Genomic DNA, 14572 nt, shown 5'->3' on the forward strand with positions numbered 1-14572 from the left:
CATGATCTCTTTAAACTTTTTTTTCCCCTCCTTCCTCTTTTGGATCTCAAATTACACTTCTGTTAGAACTTTCTTTGGTATATGTTTATGTCTCTAATGAGTTTTACCCTTTAATGAAAACATACATTTTTTTGGTCTCTGAACATTTGTTATCTATTCTAGTTCTCTGGTTTCTCTTCCATCCATAGGATACTTAATTAATTTCCATTTCTTTTAATTAAAATGTACATTTGCTTCTCATATTTTCTTGTTTGAGTAAGTTCTTCATCTTTCCTTTTATTTCTTTGAATCTACTATATTTAACCATTTTAAAGTTTATGTATAATAATTCCATTGCGTTGATCATTTATGGCTCTTTTGTTATACATTGTTTCTCTTATTTTTCAGTCACATTTTCTTGCATTTTTTTAAAACCTGGTTATTTTCCCTTGAGTGCTCAGTTCTATGCCTATAAAATTTAGAGATTATTGAAATCATGGATTATGTTTCATTTTTCCATGGAGTGTTATATTTACTTCTGGCAGGTTGTACTAGGACTAATAATCCTATAGGGCCTTAACCTAACCAGGTATTAAGATGATTTAAAGCTGAACTCTAGGGATCCCTGGGAGGCGCAGCGGTTTAGCGCCTGCCTTTGGCCCAGGGCATGATCCTGGAGACCCAGGATCGAATCCCATATATCGGGCCCCCGGTGCATGGAGCCTGCTTCTCCCTCTGCCTGTGTCTCTGCCTCTCTCTCTCTCTCTCTCTCTCTCTCTCTCTCTCTCTCTGTGACTATCATAAATAAATAAATGAAAATAGCTATTTAAAAAAAAAAAAGCAGAACTCTAATATCCCCAATTATTATTCTGTTCACTTCCTATTTCTGGGTCAGAGTACTTGGAAATTCAACTGAAAATGTTGATGGGCACAACTTACCAGGGACTCTATTGATAGGCTTTGAATTCCAATAATCCTAAGCTCCATGAGTCTGTCATAAACAATTTTCAAGATTTTAGCCTTTCGGTCTCCCAATTCCTCTTCTAGAAGTGGCAAGTACCCTGAGAAGAAAAGCAACCTGAAATACCAATCTCAGCTCTCTGGGTTTCTTTCTTCTTTCAAATCTTGCTGTAATAATTCTCCATTCCTGTGTAAGCAGTCAGATGATTTCAAATATGTTATTTAAAATATTTTTCCCAGGCATGCCTGGGTGGCTCAGCAGTTGACTGTCTGCCTTTGGCTCAGGGCGTGATCCTGGAGTCCTGGGATTGAGTCCCACATCGGGCTCCCTGCATGGAGTCTGCTTCTCCCTCTGCCTATATATCTGCCATTCTCTCTCTCTCTCTCTCTCTCTCTCTCTCTGACTCTCATGAATAAATAAATAAAATTTTTAAAAATAAATAAAATATTTTTCCCAGTCTTTCTTGTTTTGCTCTGTATTACCTAGACTACCATTCTCAGAATACTTTTGTTTTTCACATCCTTGTATATGACTTTCATGTTAATAGCTAATTTTTGTTTGTAGATATATAACTCTCTCTACTCCATTTGTTCCTCCTCCATTTCCTCCTCCTCCTCTTCCTTATCTCAGAAAATGGTTAGGTATGAAAACATTTTAATCATTTCCTTGGGTTTATGGGGATGGGTTATGGGTTGAATTGTGTCCTTGAAAAGGTATGTTGACATTCTAGCTTCTGGTACCTTTGAATGTGACCTTATTTGGAAATAAGCACTTTGCAGGTGTAATCAAATGAAGATTAAAGCCATTAGGATGGGCCCTAACTCAATATGACTAGTATCCTCATAAGAGGAGAATAGAAACAGACACAGGAACACATTGTGAATGCCCTGTGACATTTGACATGGAGATTAAACTGATGCATCTGTAAGCCAAGAAATGCCAGGAATACCATAAGCTAAGAGAATGGCATGGAACAAATTCTTCCCTAAAGCTTTTTGAGAGGGTATGGTCCTGATGACACCTTGATTTTTTTCTAGCTTCCAAAACCGTAAGAGAATGAATTTCTGTTCTTTTAAGCCACCCAGTCTATGGTACTTTGTTATGACAGCCCTAGGAAACTAGTATATTCATTATACCCTTAGCCCAAAGTAATTTCTCAAAATCCTAAATTTCTAAGTTGACTGTGGCCTCTCTCATTCCAGTCATATTAACCTCACAGCCCTTTCACAGACATTTAACAGATTCCTTGTCAGCAAATGGCATCATCTGGGGTGATTTTCTTTTACTGTTACCTTCCCTTTCTTATCTGTCCTCCATATTAATGTTATTCACTTATTTCTGCTTTTGTATATACCAGGGACTATTTCATGTCTTAGCTAAAGTATCAAGTGATCTTATGTTCTCCCAGGCACCTCTGATGGCAAGAGAAGTATTTGGTAAAGTCACATTTTGTGTTTAGGAACAGACTTCCTCTCATTTTCAACAAATTGCAGTGGTGTATTCTGAGGCACAATAGCAGGTGGACAGGGTAGGTATAATTGAGTATGTTTGCAGTTTTAGTGTTTTTGAAATTTTTTTCAACTGCTAACCAACAGTAAGAAATATTTTTTATATCGTGACCAAATTCACATACACATACACACAGATCTAATTGGGAAAAAAAAGTTTCCTGCAACAATGCTTAGCTTTCTAAAATATAAATCTTCTGTTATTTTCTATTATATTCTATGCTTTTATAGTTAAGAATACAATGTCCATGAGCAATTAAAATAAAAAGAAATCATAATCCAGAGTTTGAAGATTACTGTCCAGGTGACTTGTTTTCTGCATGGCTACTTTCTGATGGCCATCATGTGGGATCTCACACATTAGGTAAGAAGCAGAACATCAGGAAGAGTACATCACTCTCATTAGATCTTTCTTTTGATTCCTTTCAGTTAATTCTCTGAAATTTATTTGTTTAGATCAGATTTCTGATAACACAGGAAGAAGACATATTTTCAGAGATATATTGAAGGGATTTCTGTCTCTTCAAGTTACACTTTATGAGAAAAATTTATTATTTCATTATTTTTAACCCAGTCTTTTCCTGTGTACTGTCCTTTTGTTGAGGCATAAGTAAATTTCATGAAGGGACACATTTTATTTCAACTGGGTGGGTCTTTGGTTCTATTTTTTTCTGTGTTTGATAAAAGCCATTTATAAACTTAGCTTTGGTTTAAAACATCAGATCAAATATATAGACAAATTCTAATTCAGATATGAGCTACATTCTCATAGAACTACTCGACATCAAGCGTGAAACCCCAAAATAGCATGTTCTGCTATGGAGACAGGGTGTTTGCTACACTGAGGCTTTTCTGAATGGCTGACATCCAGAGATTCATTTTCACATTGGTGCTTTCCTCCACCATTTGGGGCATGACAGGAAAAGATCAGAGAAAATATTGTTGGAAAGAGTTAATGGCAGGTGCCATGTTTGCTTATTGCTTCCTGCAGCCTTCAGCAGTTGATGCTTTTGCTATTAAATATTTTCATATGTAGTTTCCTATTTGCCTTGAATTACTGAAATATACTAAGCATATCTCTCCAAGGACTCAGAGCCACAATGTAATAGGCTCCTGCTAATAGCTTGAAACTGTACAGCAATCTAGTTTTAAAATACAACACAAATCTTTATCTAAAAGCACTAACACCTCACTCTTGTGTTCGCAGAGTATGTTTTCACATTTCCTCTTGCGATGCATAGGAAGGGGGGAAAAGCTACAAGAGAAATGATGCATTCCGGGCAAGGAGCCAATTTAAAAAGTCTGTTCTTTCCAGTTTGCTGTCACTTGTCGTGGTTAAACAAAACACGGAGGAGAAAAAGAGAAATTGGCTTCAGTGTAAATGTCAACATTCTGATTAAAGCAAACACAAAGCATTCAGAACTCTTGACAAAAAAAAAATTAAATTGAATTATGAAGGGTATGCAAATGGAGCCCTTCCTCTGTATGATTACTAGGACTTATGCATTTTGTATTTTCTGTCTGTGCTGGAGAAATCTATGCTGCAGGACAAGGTGTTCAGGAAGAGGGAAGGGAGGTGAACAACACATTTCCCAGCTGATGACAGTTGGAACTTACCAAAATATTGGTTCAGAAATAGCCCAATACTTTGCAAACACTGGGGAAGGTTACAAAGCTGACAGTAAGGCCTTGTGCTTTTAGTCTCTTGTCTTTCTTGCTAAGCAGGTTTGTGTCCTCCCCTAGGACACAAACCCCAAAAGTATTTATTTAAAGGATTCAAAAGATGTAATTTGTTAGAGGGGAGTCCTTTAAGAAAACTCATATTAAAATGCAGATATGTAAACTATATAGTGTCAGTTCCTTCCTATCTCCTTTAAACACAGACCTTAGAAATTGAATTATTTGAAATACAGTTTGAAAGTGATCTCAGCATGCATCCATGATATGCAGTTTTAAAGGTAACATAATACATTCCATTTCTGTAATTAAAATTAATGGGGAAATGAAAAAAAAATGGTGTGCATTGGTCTGACTTTCCCGAGGGGAGAATATACTTGTCTTCTTGGGTGAATATGTAAGTATGGTCCTGTGTTTAGAGGCTGTAATGTAGGGGTGTATGTATGTATCTGCATTTTTGTGTATAAATAATTTTATATGCTAAGTGTAAGAAAAATCCTTCATTATCCTTCATCCTTTATTCTCCATCATTGCTCTTGTCTCTCCCCTCTTTGGGCTACCTGAAACTTCCTCCAAAGTTATGATATGCTCTCATCATGTCATTTCTGACTCAAAAACCTGAAATGGTTACCTAGTGCCTGCTAGAAAAGTCTAAACGTTGGCCTGACATTCAAGGCTTCCTCAAGTGGCTTCAAATTAACTCTGTATTCATTTCATAAATATTTACAGGATTTCTACTGAATGTCATTTTGCTTTTTCTTTACCTTGTTGCCCATGCATTTTTTACTTTTGGCTTTTTTATTCTTTTCCCATCATATTCTTGTGCTTTTCCCTCTCTGCAACTTTATTTTTGCTGTGCCCTTTCCTTTAATGGACCTTCCTACAGCTTTACCTGCCAGACCCTTCCAGAAAAATCTTTCAAGGCTACATTTCAAAGGTATCGCTCTCTTGAAATCTTCCTTATTACTATATTTGAAAATGACTTATTCCTCTCCAGAACTTTTATAGTTTTCTATTCATAACCCTTGGAACATATTAATGTTTTTTCATTAATTCTACAGATGTCCTTGACTTATGATGTGATTGTGTCCTGATAAATCCATTGTAGTTTGAAAATATTGTAAGCCAAAAATGCATTCAATGCACCTAACCTACTGAATATCATCGCTTGCCTGGCCTATCTTAAAATATGCTCAGAATACTTACATTATACTACAGTTGGGCAAAATCATCTAATACAAACCCTGTTTGATAATGAAGTGTTGAATATCTCATGTAATTTGTTGAATACAGAAAATGAAAAACAGAATGGTTTTGTGGATAAATAATGATTGTAAGTGTGTTGGTCCTTTACCTTTGTGATCATGTGGCTGACTGAGCAGCTGCCCAGTATCACAAGAGAGGATCATACCGTATTTTGCTAGTCTGGAAAAAGATCAAAATTCAAAAGTCAAAGTATGTTTTCTACTGAATGTGTATTGCTTTTGCACCATTATCAAGTCAAACAATTGTAAGTTAGGGACTGCCTGTGTGTACATATCCTGCATTTGCCCTAAAAGAATCTTAAAAACTGAAGCCTTTGTTTCGTGCATCTTCATATCCTACTCAAAACTCATACATTGAAAAGAAAAAACCTCATACATTGTAAATAGTGAGTTGTAAATCCAGATAATATTGGGAAAGTTTGTCACTTATTAATGTTTCAATTCCCTTGTCCATGAAATGTGGATGATAATCTTTCTGTCTTGGGGCATTATGAAGAATAAAGGAGATAATGTTTGTAAAACTATGTGGAGTTCTAAGTATTAGGTATAATTTATATTACCTCAATTTTTAACATTGAAAATGCATCCAAATACATAAACAAATGAATGAAGATAGCAGTACATGTAAGTAGACACTAAAACAGGAGCATCAGGGATCCCTGGGTGGCACAGCGGTTTCGTGCCTGCCTTTGGCCCGGGGCGCGATCCTGGGGACCTGGGATCGGATCCCACATTGGGCTCCCGGTGCATGGAGCCTGCTTCTCCCTCTGCCTATGTCTCTGCCTCTCTCTCTGTCTCTCTCTGTGACTATCATAAATAAAATTAAAAAACAAAAAACAAAAAACAAAAAACAGGAGCATCAGCCCTTTGCTAGATGCTTTTAATAGATTCAATGGAGTTCTCTCTGTAACCTTGTAAGGCCGGTATTAGAATATCACCGTATACCTGAGGCTGACTGGGCTACATGCAAATAACCAGTCTGACTCCGAAGCCTGTGATATTCTTCAAACTCTCAGTAATTTATTCCTTGGACTGTCCTAAATAACAGGAGAACTTTGTCAAGCTAGATACAGGGACAGCATACCCTCAGCCCTGCTATGGACTCATCTCCCTATTCTTTTAGCATGTGAAAATACATTCACTTTAACTTGGAAGACCAGTCATGTTTACTTTGCACCCCAATGCCCCTGTTTCCTCCTGTGCTGCTGTTCTTCCCCCAGATCCAGTGCTATCTAGGATTTCCCTAAATTTGTGTCCTGATGCATTAATTAACTTTTTGTTTAACAATCCTCTAGACTACCTATTACAAATGTAGATCCCTACCTCCATTCTAGTAAGTGTTCCAGGTGATACTGAAACCTGTCCTCAGACCACTCTTTGAGAAATAACGCTGTAGACAATCAAGTTTAAATGTATATAGGGCACACTCTGCCCCAATCTCATAAAACTTTTCATGTGGTATGAAGTGAGACTTACATTTAATAGGATGAAGAACTAGAGATTATCAAAGACTACTCCCCATTTCATTCAGGAAAATGAGACCTAGATAGATTCTAATTAGAATAAATGAATATAAGGAATTTAGAATTCTTGTGGTGATTTTTAATGGAATTCTCATGCATTCATTCATTTTCATTCAATATCATTTTCTTGAGCCCCCACACATGCACTGAAGAAAGCCAGCCATAAATAGCCTCATCTCTCTGGGACTTTCACTCTGGATGTGAAAACTACATTGTCTTATAAACAAAAACTATAAAACATGAACAAGAATTCCAAAGAGAATATCAGAGATGTATTTCAAATAGTGAATTAAAAACACAACACACACATTTTAGGTTTTTATGTGCAACATGGGAGCTAGTGTGAAACAAGACAGGTGTTTTCAGAGAAAGTGAGGGCTTATCTGCTTCATCAGGGACCCAGTCCTCCCGAGGGGAAGGGGTCAAGGCCTTGCCAGCCCATTTCCCACATTTCTTCATCTGTGCACTCAGATTTGGGAATGACGGCTTCTTTTGTTGTTGTTTTCATGTGGAGAAAAATACACGTTCCTTCCTTCAAAGTAAACATTTTGGAAACTGTTGTGATTGTTCAGATTTCTTTAAAGACCTTGACGCCACTTACCATTGCTTTTTAGACTGCAGGGAACATAATGAAACTGAAGTCTCTCATGGAGCTTTTATTCCTCTTCTTTCAGACTTAATAGAAAGCAGTAGGGGACACTTGGGCCACCAATGTCAGTGCCATTTCAGGTTCTGCTTTGGTTTTATTCTCAAGAAAAATGGCATTGGATTAATTTTTTTTTTTAAACAGATGTTTTGCTCAGAAGAAGCCCTGACATTTGCCATTTATCTCCTCCTCTTCCTTCTCCCCCACCCCCCTGGCCTGCCTTTTCTTCCTCTGGGGCAGGACAAAGGCTTGAGTTTGAATGGGGTCTTCTCCTGATAGTGCTTTTATCAAACTTTATTTGACTATGACCCACAGTATGAAATACACTTTACATTGAGACCCAGCATGTAAATACACAGAAACACACACAGACACTCATCTTTTGACAAAAGTTTGTATTTTTACTGAGCAATTTATACATTATTTTTCTTTAGACATCTCCCGCTTCCAAAATACTAACTTTGAAACTGTCTTCTGATATTTGACTTTTAGTAGTCAAATTTAAATTTTTTTAATATTTTTTTATAATTTATTTGAGAAAGAGAGAGCACACAAGGAGGGGGGAAGGGCAGAGGAAAGAGAGAAGCAGTCTCTCCACTGAGCAGGGAGCAGAATTTAAGCCCAGTTCCCGAGACCCAGGATCAGGAACTGAGCCCAAGGCAGATGCTTAACTGAGCCACCCAGGCACCCCTAGCCTTCAGATAGTTTTGAAGTCCTCTGGAACCTCTGCACTTTACTCAGACTGTGAATCACTTAGGACTATATTATGACTTTTGAGAATCCTAGGCACTTTCCTTCATAGGTCCCTGTCTCTCTCTCTTCATAGGTCTCTCTCTCTCTCTCTAAATATATATATATTTTTATGTATTTTTACATATATAAAATCTATATATATATGTAATATATATAATGACTGTGTTGGTAAAAGACAAATGCAATCCAGGCTGGATTGATAATGGAATATTATTATTATTTCTTATTATTGTATTTGTTTTTATCTTCTAATTTTAAGAGAAATTGAAATTGAAATACCTTTATGTTAGTTTGCAAACTTCTTCCTGTACACAGAGGGCAAGGAAAGATGGAAGAGGCAAGCCACTCCTGATTGGTAGCTGGCACTTTTAATAAGCAGGAGAATTTACATATGAGGTTTGTCTTGGGGCAGCTGCAAGATAAATAGATCTCCACACCCACCAGCCAGAACCTCAAGTTTATTTAGAGGCCTTACCTAGGTTCAGTCACATATTTAGTTCAGAGGGTGTCAACACCACCTTCATCTCTCAAGGCTAAGTCCTTCAACTAGCACCTAATGTGGGAATGTTGGATGGAAAGTACATTTCAAGCAAAGGATTGGAGGTGAAGAGTGTTTGATTCTCCTGGGCCAACTGTTGGTCAACTGGTGGTCTCCTTTTTTTCAATGAACTCTTCCAATAATTCATGAACTCCTAACTGTATAGTAAGGATTGGATACTATACCTTTCATCTGGATGAACAGTTTGTCTAGAATCCCTAGATTTTAATGCAAAGTACACTTTGTAATTCACAGGTGAAAGAACTGACTCCTTTTCTTTTATGAGTAGAAAACATGTTCTATCTAATTTCTAGAATAATGAAGATTAGCTTATATAGTTGCTTCTTCTACTTTTAGCTAACAGCAGATTTTGTGGTTGGTTATTTTTTAGAGATACTATAATGGCTGTGGGTAGTAGAACTGTTTGGAAATTGGGTTGGAGCCCAGTGAATGCCTAGGGTCAAGGCTAAGCCTTTTGCAATTTTACAAGGCATTTGACTAGAGGAGGGGAGTAGTAGTTTAGAGAAGGGATTCAGAAAGTTTGACAAAAACAGAATATTCTTTGGTTTCAATATTTTGTCCAAAATCACTTTTCTAAAGAAAAAAGGAATATATCATATACAAGAAATATATATATATATATTTAAAAACAATAAGAGTTAAACAATGAAGATAATAAAAAGAACACCTATAATTCAATAATTCCACAGAGATCTAGTCACTGTTAATATTATGAACTATAATTTTTAAGAAGCATATGCATATATGTAGTTATGAACATATACAACTTTTAACAAAAATATCATTAAATAGGTCTATCATTAAATAGGTTACTCTGCCACATGCACTTTTATTCAAAAATTAATCACAGACAACTTTTATATCACTAATTTTTCTTCTAAAATATACATTTTAGTCCACGGTAAGACAACGCATCTCTTGTTCAATGGGCCTTTTGCGAATTGAATTCAGATATTCTACAGTTGTTTGCTAATACAAACAAAGCCGTCCTGAACTTAAATAAGCCTGTGAGTGCAGATGTGTACATCTATATTCTTTTAGAAAAAAATCATAGAAGTGGAAGTTCTGAGGGAAATTATTATATACTTCAGAGAGTTTACGGTTTTTACATCTTCTTTAATGAGCTATCTATTCATGTCTATATCTCATATCTCCTTTACTTTCTTTCTTGATTAGGAAACATGCTTTATGTAACAAAAATGTTAACCCTGACTGTTATATATATTGAAAATAGTTGTGCTAGTTTATCTTCATTTTTTTTAAGTTTCTTTCTTTCTACAGATGTTTTAAAATTTTATTTGGTAAATCTATCAGTATTTCCAAATATCAGTTTGTTTTCCTTCTTTGATGTTAGAATCATATACAAAAGCACTTCTACACTTTAAAATTACATGAATATCCACTAATATTTCTTCTATTATTTGAAGTTTAAAAAGTATGTCTGTGTTTAAATTATTTGCAATTCAGGACACCTGGGTGGCTCAGCAGTGGAGCGTCTGCTTTCAGCTCAGGTCGTGATCCTGGAGACCTGGGATTGAGTCCCACGTTGGGCTCCCTTCATGGAGCCTGCTTCTCCCTCTGCCTGTGTCTCTGCCTCTCTGTGTGTGTGTCTCTCATGAATAAATAAATAAATAATCTTTAAAGAAATAAATTATTTGCAATTCGTTTTGGTATAATATGTGAAGTATAACCTAATTTTGCATTTATAAACAAAATGATTTCCTACTTTTTTGAGATTGCCTCTGTATCATGTACTAAATCCTGATAGGAAGTATGGCTGGTTTCTAGACATTCTTTCTTTTTTATTGATCTATTTCTGTACCAGCATCATACTGTTTTAATTTTTGAATTGTAAAAATTCATAAGACAAAGAACTAAGTATGTCTTTCTTTTTTTATTTTTGAAATGAGCTACTCTATCATTTATTTTGTTAGAAGAAATATAGTATAGGTTTTTCAAGTTCAGTATTTGGAAAACTTACTGAAATCATTAAGGTTTAATTCAGAAGAATTAGTTTCTCACAGAATTGTATCTTTTCAGATAAGAACATAGGATATTGCTCTATTTACTTGTGCACATACACAAACTCATGCATGTAGGTATGTAAATATATAGCTAGGTAAAGTGTTGTAGACTTCTTTGACTAATACATTTTTTCTTATTTCTTGATATTTTTTATTTTGGTTGCCATGGCAAATGGAATCTCTTTTTCTTTATGTGTTCTAAGTGGTTATTGCAACTGTATTGGAAAGCTTTAGAGTTCTTTATTTATTCTGTAACTAAACCGTACTGTATTTCAGTGTTAGCTCCCAATAATTTTTTCTTTGATTCACTGAGTTTTTGGAGTAGACAATCTTATAATCTGTAAGTAATGGTATTTTGTCACTTCCTTTACAGTATTTATAGCTCTATGTTTTTATTATCCTATTTCATCAGGTAGAACTTTGGAAACTTGTTGAATAATAGCAGAGCTAGCAGGCATCTCCATTTTTCCCCCCAGAATTTATTGGGAATGCCTCTGGAGTTGTGTAGTCAAATAAGGTGTGCAGAGTTTCAAAAACAAGTTCTTATATGTATTCTTAGTTCATTCTGAAGTTTCCTCTTTTTCACTTTAGTCTGTTTACTTTAAAAGCAAATAGATTTTAACTTTGTGAAACGCACTTTGGCATCTATTAGGTTAATCTGTTAGGTTTTTGTCTTCCTTTTGACCTATTGATGGGAGAAATTATATTAATTCCTGTGCTACCAGGTGAATCCATCTTTTTTTTTTTTCTTTTCTTTCTTTCTTTTTAGAGAAGGTGGTGAGGGAGAGAGAATCTTTTTTTTTTTTTAAGGGAGAGAGAATCTTAACTAGGCTCCCCACCTAGTGCGGAGCATGACACAACCCTGAGTCAGTCTCACAACCCTGAGATCATGACCTGAGCTGAAATCCAGAGTCAGATACTTCATGTACTGAGCCACCTAGGCACCCTAGTTGAACCCATCTTGCACACCTGGAGAAAATGTTATTTGGCCATGACATATCATTCTTCTTATATGGTACAGAATTTAATTTGCTAAAGTTCTGCTTAGCATTTTTGCAGCTATGCTTATAGGTGTGATTATTCTGCTGTCTGTGTGAATGCATATGTGTTTGCATACACACATGCTCTTTACCAAGCATGGTATAAGGTTTATTCCTGCTATATTAAAGTGAACTGTAAAAATGTATTTTTCTCTATGATTTGTAACAATTTAGATTTCATGAAAATGTTACTGTCCCCTGAAGATTTGATAGATCCACCCACAGAACTCTCACCCAGATTGCTTTGTATTTCTAGTCAGTTTCTCCAGGATCAAAAATAATGTTCTTCCCATAATCTACTATGTACCTATCCAGCCTCTACCATGCTGAGGTCACCAGAGAGACACAGGAAATGGTCACAGAAAATCCACATAAAAAAAGATGGTGCACAAAGCAATTCATTCTAAGCCCAAACGGGTGGAATACACAAAGCATTTTGTTGGAATTCAAACTAATTTAGCAAATAGTATTGGCCTCTTTGTCTTGGAAAGTCTTTTGTTGTTGTTCCTTGTTTTGTTTTGCTTTTCTCTGAATGAGGAAGGACTTCAGCTTCATCTCAGACTAGCCACGCTGAGAAGTACCAACAGCACCTGAGCTGTTAGTACAAACTGCTGTTGGGGATATTGACTTGTGCACTAGAAGCACTGGAGGATGTTCTAGCAGAATTGAAAAAGCACACGAGGGCTATAGTGTTGAAAAAAAACCTGGAGTCAGGTGTCCAGGGACCCTGTAATAAGTATGGTCCTTCCATCTCCAATGACCTACTTCTATCCATAGATGCTTTAATGAAAACCTCCAGCCCTTTGACATTAAATGTCAAATAGATAACTTGTAGTATCCCTTCCACTTTTTTTTTTTTTTTTTTTTACTCTTTGAGCCTTTGAGTTTTAAAACCTTGGAGTGTCTCTTGCCCTCTAGAATGGGGCATGGGGCATGATTTGACCCAGGACTTGAGTGAAGAAATGATTTTCACTTTAGCCTTTGTAGTCCATTTCATCACTTAATCATGAACTTCCAACTCTTTGTGAGCCAACAATAGCAACAATAATGGTTTGTATAAGTCACATAAGAAAAAGGCACATCTATATCATGAGTCTATTTACAAAGGGAATTATAGAAGATGTCTGCTTACTAGAAAAAAAATCACCTAAGTTAAGACAGTGAAAGTGCCATTAAGTCATTTTTCCATCCCTCAGAACCTGGCAGGGAATTGTTCCCCGTGGTGCATTTTCCTGCTTCTCTTGCAGCCAGGTTTTAAACATCTTAAGCTATAGCACTACCTTCCCCTCCCCTGAGCAGTGACTATACTGCCTCATAAATCTCTTTGGTCGGAATTCTTTCCAACATAACTCCAGGTCCCTTGTGATGGATTCTTTCTGCCCCTGGGAGGCCCCTTCGTTTTGTCATGTGCTAAAGGAAAGAAAGCAGGAATTGGATTGTGCAAACATCAAAAAGCAAGTCTTGCTATCCTTCGCTTACTTTCTTAGCTGTAAATTGAAAACGTTAGATCTTATAGAATGCAGCACTGACATTAGCACACAGGAAACCTCATAAAGCTCAATTAGTCAAGCATTCCTGGTAAGTTCCGTGACAATGGGAAACTTGAATTTTTTATTCAACTCTGGAAACCCAGAGTCTAAAAGAGTGTCTGGCAAATAGTAGGTGCCTAATAAATACATGTTGAATGCCTGTATAAATGAATGGATCACCACATGTCAGGCAAAATATTATGCCCAGTGGGGATGCCAATAAAATAAACATATGGGAATGCCTGGGTGGCTCAGCGGTTGAGTGTCTGCCTTCGGCTCAGGGCATGATCCCGGAATCCGGGATTGAGTCCCACGTCAGGCTCCCTGCGTGGAGCCTGCTTCTCCCCCTGCCCATGTCTCTGCCTCTCTCTCTCCTTCTCAGTCTCTCATGAATAGATAAAATATTTTAAAAAAGAGAAACATATGACTCCTGCCTCACAGAAAACTATGTCCAATTGTGTAGGCATATTTATACTGGAAATTAAGTAGTTTGTGGGTCATCAGGGTTTAAGAGCTATTCTGCAGATTCAGAGGCTATGGAGATGAGGCACAATGTTAGTGGAAGTGGGTCCTAAGTTCATCTAGGGTTGATGGGCAGGTTTTAAATTGCTAGAGGGGAGGGCCAATCCATAAAAGAGACCACTCCTATTTCCATTTGTCCCCTTAACTACTTCTCAGTGCAAGTTTACCTAATTCAATCCACAATTCCTAAGAACCTGGTTTTATAATCTACAATTGAGAAGATGTTAGTCTTTATTCAAATGACATTGCAGCCAGAACCCTAACTGGTAAATCAATGGAAACATGCTGCTCTGATACAAACTACCAAGCCTTTGCGCTACACCCCAAACAGGTTCCCAGAACCTCAGTGACCCTTAAGATCAGTCTGGGGGACACTTGCTATCTGTTAGCAGGTGAGGAATTCTGGTTCTATCTCTCCACCCTTCTCCATATACAGGACTTTCCACCCACAGCTAGCCAGCCCTCAACCCAGCTATTTAGCCTAGGAGTATTTTCTGTGAGCATGTGACAACCCAACACCTAGGAAAGAAGCACAGAGAATCTGTCTTCAGCTAGTGTTGTTCATGTCTATGTGTGTATTTGTGTA

The 14572-nt window shown here is 36.8% G+C and overlaps 2 long non-coding RNA genes across 5 annotated transcripts in view; one reads left to right on the plus strand and one right to left on the minus strand.

The window, feature by feature from the left end:
* LOC119872694 overlaps positions 1 to 6938 on the minus strand; it is a 44374-nt gene extending 37436 nt beyond the window's left edge. For both annotated transcript variants that reach the window (XR_005361702.1, XR_005361703.1), the window contains exons 1-2: positions 6867 to 6938; positions 5480 to 5550 (exon numbers count right to left, since the gene is read on the minus strand). This is a non-coding gene — a long non-coding RNA (uncharacterized LOC119872694). The remainder of the gene's footprint in view (positions 1 to 5479; positions 5551 to 6866) is intronic.
* A 4180-nt stretch (positions 6939 to 11118) lies between these two features.
* Positions 11119 to 14572, plus strand: part of LOC111096765 — a 72162-nt gene continuing 68708 nt past the window's right edge. For 2 of the 3 annotated variants that reach the window (XR_005362477.1, XR_005362476.1), the window contains exon 1: positions 11119 to 11235. This is a non-coding gene — a long non-coding RNA (uncharacterized LOC111096765). The remainder of the gene's footprint in view (positions 11236 to 14572) is intronic. The other variant, XR_005362478.1, reaches the window with a different exon arrangement.

This window comes from Canis lupus, chromosome 7, assembly GCF_011100685.1.
Source record: "Canis lupus familiaris isolate Mischka breed German Shepherd chromosome 7, alternate assembly UU_Cfam_GSD_1.0, whole genome shotgun sequence".
Classification (NCBI taxonomy): domain Eukaryota; kingdom Metazoa; phylum Chordata; class Mammalia; order Carnivora; family Canidae; genus Canis; species Canis lupus.